We start from the raw sequence: 8,758 nt of genomic DNA, 5'->3' as shown, positions 1-8,758 counted from the left end.
AAAAGGAAGTTGTTTGGAATTGTGTTTGTTGTTGTTGTTAGGTGCCGTCAAGTCAGTTCCAACTCATAGCAACCTTATGTACACCAGAACAAAACACTGCTCGGCCCTGTGCCATACTCATAATCTTTGCTATATTTGAGCCACTTGTTGCAGCCACTATGTCAATCCATCTCATAAAGGGTCTTCCTCTTTTTTGTTGACCCTCTATCTTACTAAGCATGATGTCCTTCTCCAGGGACTGGTCCCTCCTAATAACATGTCCACAGTACAAGAGACAAAGTCTCACCATCCTCCTTTCAAAGGACCATTCTGGTTGTACTCCTTCCAAGACAGACTTGTTTGTTCTTCTGGCAGTCCATGATATATTCGATATTCTTTGCCAACACCATAATTCAAAGGCATTAATTCTTTGGTCTTTTTTATTCATTTTCCATCTTTCACATGTATATGAGGTGATTGAAAATATCATGGCTAGGGTCAGGTGCACCTTAGTACTCAAAGTGACATTTTTGCTTTTAAACAATTTAAATAGGTCTTTGGCAACAGATCTGTACAACATGATACGTTGTTTGCTTTCTAGACTGCCTCTTCCGTGGGCTTTGATTGTGGATCCAAGTAAAATGAAATCCTTGACAACTTCAATCTTTTCACTATTTATCATGATGTTGCTTATTGGTCCAGTTGTGAGAATTTTTATTTTCTGTATGTTGAGGTGTAATCCATACTGAAGGGTGTAGTCTTTGTCCTTTATCAGTAAGTGCTACAACTCCTACTCACTTTCAGCAAGCAAGGTTGTGTCATCTGCATAACACAGGTTGTTAATGAGTCTTCCTCCAATCCTGATGCCCTGTTTTTCTTCATATAGCCCAGCTTCTTGGATTATTTGCTCAGCATACAGACCGAATAAGTATGGTGAAAACATACAACCCTGACGCACACCTTTCTTAACTTTAAACCATGCAATATGCCCTTGCTCTGTTTGAACGACTGCCTATTTGTCTATGTACAGGTTCCACAGTAACTCTTCTTGAATTCCCATTCTTCTCAATGTTATTCATAATTAGTTATGATCCACACAGTTGATTGCCTTGACATAGTTAATAAAACACAAGTAAACATCTTTCTGGCATTCTCTGCTCTCAGCCTAGGTTCCATCTGACATCAGCAATGATATCCCTGGTTCCACGTCCTTTTCTGCATCTGGCTGGAATCTCTGGCAGTGCCATGCCGATGTACTGCTGCAACCATTTTTTAATTATCTTCAGCAAAATTTTACTTATAAGTGTTATTAATGATATTATTAGATAATTTCTGCATTCTACTGGATCATCTTTCTTTGGAATGGGCACAAATATGGACCTCTTACGGTCAGTTGGCCAGGTAGCTGTCTTCCAAATTTCTTGGCATAGAAAAGTGAGCACCTCCAGCATTGCATCCATTTGTTGAAACATCTCAAGTGGTATTCTGACAATTCCTGGGACTTTGTTTTTCACCAATGCTTTCAATGCAGCTTGGATTTCTTCCTTTAACAGTGTTGGTTCTTGATCGTATGCTACCTCTTGAAATGGTTGAATGTCGACCAATTCTTTTTGGTACAGTGATTCTGTATTTCTTCCATCTTCTTCTTCTTTTTTTTTTTTAATTGTGCTTTGGGTGAAAGTTTACAGCTCAAGTTAATTTCTCATAGAAAAATTTACACATATATTGTTATGTGACAGTAGTTGCAATCCCTATGAGAGCACACTCCCCTTTTCTACCCTGGGTTTCCTGTGTCCATTCAAACAGCTCCTGTCTCTTTCTGCTTTCCCATCCTGCCTCAGGACAGGAGCTGCACATTTAGTCTCATGTATCCGCTTGAACTAAGAAGCACACTTTTCATGAGTTTCATTTTATGTTTTATAGTCCAGTCTAATCTTTGTTTGAAGAGGGTGGGCTTCAAGAATGGTTTTAATTCAGAGCGTCCAGGGGCCATGGCTTTGAGGGTTCCTTCAGTCTCAGTCAGACCATTAAGTCTGGTCTTTTTATGTGAATATGAGTTCTGCACCACATGTCTTTTGCTCCATCAGGGACTCTCTGTTGTGTTCCCTGTTGGGGGGGGGGTGGTCATTGGTGGTAGTGAGGCACTGTCTAGTTCTTCTGGTCTCAGGTTGATAGAGTCTCTGGTTTATGTGGACCTTTTATCTCTTGGGCTAATATTTTCCTTCTATCTTTGGTGTTCTTCATTCTCCTTTGCTCCAAGTGGGTTGGGACCAATTCATGCATCTTAGATGGCCGCTCTCAAGCTTTTAAGACTCCAGATGCCACTCACCAAAGTGGAATGGAGAACATGTTCTTATAAACATTGTTATGCCAATTGACCTAGATGTCCCCCCAAAACCATGGTCTCCAGACCTCAGACCCTCTACTCTGTCCCTCAAACTGTATGGTTGTGTTCCAGAAACTTCTTAGCTTTTGGTTTAGTCCAGTTGTGCTGACTTTCTCTGTATTGTATGCTGTCATTCCCTTCACCTAAGATGATTCTTGTCTACTATCTAGTTAGAGAATTCCCATCGCCCTCCCTCCCCACCTTCCTAACCATCAAAGAATGCTTTCTTCTGTGTTTAAACCATTTCTTGAGTTCTTATAATAGTGGTCCCATGCATTATTTGTCCTTTTGTGACTGACTAATTAAAGTTTGTTACATGTCTGTCAGTTTGTTGTACTGTAAGGGGCTTGTGTGTTGCCGTGATGCTGGAAGCTATGCCACCGGTATTCAGATACCAGCAGGGTCACCCATGGAGGACAGGTTTCAGCTGAGCTTCCAGACTAAGATAGACTAGGAAGAAGGACCCAGCAGTCTACTTCTGAAAAGAGCTAGCCAGTGAAAACCTTATGAACAGCAGCGGAACATTGTCTGATATAATGTTGGAAGGTGAGCCCCCCAGGTTGGAAGACATTCAGAAGACGACTGGGGAAGATTTGCCTCCTCAAAGTAGAGTCAACCTTAATGATGTGAATAGAGTCAAGTTTTCAGGACCTTCATTTGCAGATGTGGAATGACTCAAAATGAGGAGAAACAGCTGCAAATATCAGTTAATGTACAAAGTATGAATCTAGGAAAATTGCAAATTATCAAAAATGAAAAGGAATGCATAAGGCATTAGTGAGCTGAAATGGGCTGGTGTTGGCCATTTTGAATCAGACAATCATATGGTCTGCTATGCTGGGAATGACAACTTGAAGAGGAATGGCATTGCATTCATTGTTAAAAAGAACATTTTGAGATCTATCCTTAAATACAATGCTGTCAGTGATAGGATAATATTTACACGCCTACAAGGAAGACTAATAATATGACTATTATTCAAATTTACACACTAACCACTAAGGCCACAGATGAAGAGATTGAAGACTTTTACCAACTTCTGCAGCCTGAAATTGATTGAATATGCAATCTGGATGCATTGATAATTATTGGTGACTGGAATGCAAAAGTTGGAAACAAAGAAGGATCAGTAGATGGAAAATATGGCCTTGGTGATAGAAATGATGCTGGAGATCTCACAATAGAATTTTGCAAGACCAACAACTTATTCACTGCCAATATGTTTTTTCAACAACATAAATGGCACCTATACATTTGGACCTTGCCAGATGGAAAATACAGGAATCAAATTGACTACATTTGTGGGAAAAGATAATGGAAAAGCTCAGTATCATCAGTTAGAACAAGGCCGGGGCTGACTGTGGAACAGATCATCATTGTCCATATGCAAGTTGAATTTGAAGATGAAGAAAATGAAAACATGTCCGCAAGAGCCAAAATACGACCTTGGATGAATCCAACCAGAGTTTGGAGGCCATCTAAGAATAGATTTCACACACTGAATGCTAATGACTGAAGACCAGATGAGCTGCGGAATGACATTAAGGACATCATACACGAAGAAAGCAAGAGGTCATTAAAAAGACAGGAAAGAGGGGGCGGAGCCAAGATGGCGGACTAGGCAGACGCTACCTCGGATCCCTCTTACAACAAAGACATGGAAAAACAAGTGAATCGATCACATACATAACAATCTACGAACCCTGAACAACAAACACAGATTTAGAGACGGAGAACGAACTAATACGGGGAAGCAGCGATTGTTTCCAGAGCCTGGAGCCAGCGTACCAGTCAGGTACGGCACAAACACAGAGACCTGCTCCACCCCCCTGAACTAACCCTGGGAGGGGGACCAGCCGGTTCCGCGGGCGGCGTGGGACGCAGCCGGTAGGAGAAGTCCCTGGGAGGCAGTGACTGGTCTTGGAGCAGAAAGAGCAGCATCCGAGCCGGGGAACCGTCCCGCAGGGATTTGGACTGGACGCAGATACGCCATAAACACGGAGAGTTGCTCCATCCCCCTGAACTAACCCCGGGAAGGGGACCAGCTGGGTCGTGCGGGTGGCGTGGGACGCAGCCGGTAGGAGAAGTCCCCGGGAGGCAGCGACTGGTATTGGAGCAGGGAGAACAGCGTCCCAGCCGGGACACTCGGTCACGGCACAAGCACGGGGAGCTGCTCCACCCATCTGAACTAACCCCGGGAGGAGGCCCAACTGGTTCTCGAGGGCGGCACGGCCACGCGGCTGGAGGGACGAGAAGTCCCCGGGAGGCAGCGACAGATTTTGGAGTCGAGAGTGCACCGTCCCAGTAGGGGAGCCTTGACGCTGGGCGTGGGGCTGGAAGCGGAGGATCTGACCGTGACTCCAGTGGGCCAGACCCCCCGGGGGCAATCTCCACACAGCCAGCACACATAGGCCCCGCGGGAATCTCAGATATAATAGTCATTCCAAGCAAGACAAGCAACTCTGGCTATATTCTGAGGTGCTACTCTCCTATCTCTCTGTTCCCTCCCCCACCCTCCCCAGGCGGCTTCATTAACATCTGAATAGCCTGAGCCAGAGGGAGAACTCTGATAGGGATCTGACTGCATTTTTTTTTTTTTAGCGGATTTTCTGGAAAAACTAGTTTCCCAGTGATGGCTCGGAGACAACAATCCATATCAAACCACTTAAAGAAGCAGACCGTGACAGCTTCTCCAACCCCCCAAACAAAAGAATCAAAACCTTTCCCAAATGAAGATACAATCTTGGAATTATCAGATACAGAATATAAAAAACTAATTTACAGAATGCTTAATGATATCACAAATGAAATTAGGATAACTGCAGAAAAAGCCAAGGAACACACTGATAAAACTGTTGAAGAACTCAAAAAGATTATTCAAGAACATAATGGAAAAATTAATAAGTTGCAAGAATCCATAGAGAGACAACATGTAGAAATCCAAAAGATTAACAATAAAATAACAGAATTAGACAACACACTAGGAAGTCAGAGGAGCAGACTCGAGGAATTAGAATGCAGACTGGGACATCTGGAGGACCAGGGAATCAACACCAACATAGCTGAAAAAAAATCAGGTAAAAGAATTTAAAAAAATGAAGAAACCCTAAGAATTATGTGGGACTCTATCAAGAAGGATAACCTGCGGGTGATTGGAGTCCCAGAACAGGGAGGGGGGACAGAAAACACAGAGAAAATAGTTGAAGAACTCCTGACAGAAAACTTCCCTGACATCATGAAAGACGAAAGGATAGCTATCCAAGATGCTCATCGAACCCCATTTAAGATTGATCCAAAAAGAAAAACACCAAGACATATTATCATCAAACTCACCAAAACCAAAGATAAACAGAAAATTTTAAAAGCAGCCAGGAAGAAAAGAAAGGTTTCCTTCAAGGGAGAATCAATAAGAATAAGTTCAGACTACTCAGCAGAAACCGTGCAGGCAAGAAGGGAATGGGACGACATATACAGAACACTGAAGGAGAAAAACTGCCAGCCAAGGATCATATATCCAGCAAAACTCTCTCTGAAATATGAAGGCGAAATTAAGATATTTACAGACAAACACAAGTTTAGAGAATTTACAAAAACCAAACCAAAGCTACAAGAAATACTAAAGGATATTGTTTGGTCAGAGAACCAATAATATCAGATATCAGCACAACACAAGGTCACAAAACAGAACGTCCTGATATCAACTCAAATAGGGAAATCACAAAAACAAACAAATTAAGATTAATTAAAAAAAAAAATACACATAACAGGGAATCATGGAAGTCAATAGGTAAAAGATCACAATAATCAAAAAGAGGGACTAAATACAGAAGGCATTGAACTGCCATATGCAGAGTGATACAAGGCGATATAGAACAATACAAGTTAGGTTTTTACTTAGAAAAATAGGGGTAAATAATAAGGTAACCACAAAAAGGTATAACAACTCTATAACTCAAGATAAAAGCCAAGAAAAACGTCTCTAACGACTCAACATAAAGTCAAACACTATGAAAATGAGGATCTCACAATTTACTAAGAAAAACGCCTCAGCACAAAAAAGTATGTGGAAAAATGAAATTGTCAACAACACACATAAAAAGGCATCAAAATGACAGCACTAAAAACTTATTTATCTATAATTACCCTGAATGTAAATGGACTAAATGCACCAATAAAGAGACAGAGAGTCACAGACTGGATAAAGAAACACGATCCATCTATATGCTGCCTACAAGAGACACACCTTAGACTTAGAGACACAAACAAACTAAAACTCAAAGGATGGAAAAAAGTATATCAAGCAAACAATAAGCAAAAAAGAAGAGGAGTAGCAATATTAATTTCTGACAAAATAGACTTTAGACTTAAATCAACCACAAAGGATAAAGAAGGACACTATATAATGATAAAAGGGACAATTGATCAGGAAGACATAACCATATTAAATATTTACGCACCCAGTGACAGGGCTGCAAGATACATAAATCAAATTTTAACAGAATTGAAAAGCGAGATATATACCTCCACAATTATAGTAGGAGACTTCAACACATCACTTTCGGAGAAGGACAGGACATCCAGTAAGAAGCTCAACAGAGACACAGAAGATCTAATTACAACAATCAACCAACTTGACCTCATTGACTTATACAGAACTCTCCACCCAACTGCTGCAAAGTATACTTTTTTTTCCAGCGCACATGGAACATTCTCTAGAATAGACCACATATTAGGTCATAAAACAAACCTTTGCAGAGTCCAAAACATCGAAATATTACAAAGCATCTTCTCAGACCACAAGGCAATAAAACTAGAGATCAATAACAGAAAAACTAGGGAAAAGAAATCAAATACTTGGAAACTGAACAATACCCTCCTGAAAAAAGACTGGGTTATAGAAGACATCAAGGAGGGAATAAGGAAATTCATAGAAAGCAATGAGAATGAAAATACTTCCTATCAAAACCTCTGGGACACAGCAAAAGCAGTGCTCAGAGGCCAATTTATATCAATAAATGCACACATACAAAAAGAAGAAAGAGCCAAAATCAGAGAACTGTCCCTACAACTTGAACAAATAGAAATTGAGCAACAAAAGAATCCATCAGGCACCCGAAGAAAACAAATAATAAAAATTAGAGCTGAACTAAATGAAGTAGAGAACAGAAAAACAATTGAAAGAATTAACAAAGCCAAAAGCTGGTTCTTTGAAAAAATTAACAAAATTGATAAACCATTGGCTAGACTGACTAAAGAAATACAGGAAAGGAAACAAATAACCCGAATAAGAAATGAGAAGGACCACATCACAACAGAACCAAATGAAATTAAAAGAATCATTTCAGATTATTATGAAAAATTGTACTCTAACAAATTTGAAAACCTAGAAGAAATGGATGAATTCCTGGAAAAACACTACCTACCTAAACTAACACATTCAGAAGTAGAACAACTAAATAGACCCATAACAAAAAAAGAGATTGAAACGGTAATCAAAAAACTCCCAACAAAAAAAAAGCCCTGGCCCGGACGGCTTCACTGCAGAGTTCTACCAAACTTTCAGGGAAGAGTTAACACCACTACTACTAAAGGTATTCCAAAGCATAGAAAATGACGGAATACTACCCAACTCATTCTATGAAGCCACCATCTCCCTGATACCAAAACCAGGTAAAGACATTACAAAAAAAGAAAATTATAGACCTATATCCCTCATGAACATAGATGCAAAAATCCTCAACAAAATTCTAGCCAATAGAATCCAACAACACATCAAAAAAATATTTCACCCTGATCAAGTGGGATTTATACCAGGTATGCAAGGCTGGTTTAATATCAGAAAAACCATTAATGTAATCCATCACATAAATAAAACAAAAGACAAAAACCACATGATCTTATCAATTGATGCAGAAAAGGCATTTGACAAAGTCCAACACCCATTCATGATAAAAACTCTTACCAAAATAGGAATTGAAGGAAAATTCCTCAACATAATAAAGGGCATCTATGCAAAGCCAACAGCCAATATCACTCTAAATGGAGAGAACCTGAAAGCATTTCCCTTGAGAACGGGAACCAGACAAGGATTCCCTTTATCACCGCTCTTATTCAACATCGTGTTGGAAGTCTTAGCCAGGGCAATTAGGCTAGACAAAGAAATAAAAGGTATCCGGATTGGCAAGGAAGAAGTAAAGTTATCACTATTTGCAGATGACATGATTATATACACAGAAAACCCTAAGGAATCCTCCAGAAAACTACTGAAACTAATAGAAGAGTTTGGCAGAGTCTCAGGTTATAAAATAAACATACAAAAATCACTTGGATTCCTCTACATCAACAAAAAGAACACCGAAGAGGAAATAACCAAATCAATACCATTCACAGTAG

The sequence above is a fragment of the Elephas maximus genome, chromosome 1, assembly GCF_024166365.1.
Source record: "Elephas maximus indicus isolate mEleMax1 chromosome 1, mEleMax1 primary haplotype, whole genome shotgun sequence".
NCBI classification, from domain to species: domain Eukaryota; kingdom Metazoa; phylum Chordata; class Mammalia; order Proboscidea; family Elephantidae; genus Elephas; species Elephas maximus.
This window is presented reverse-complemented; position numbering follows the sequence as displayed.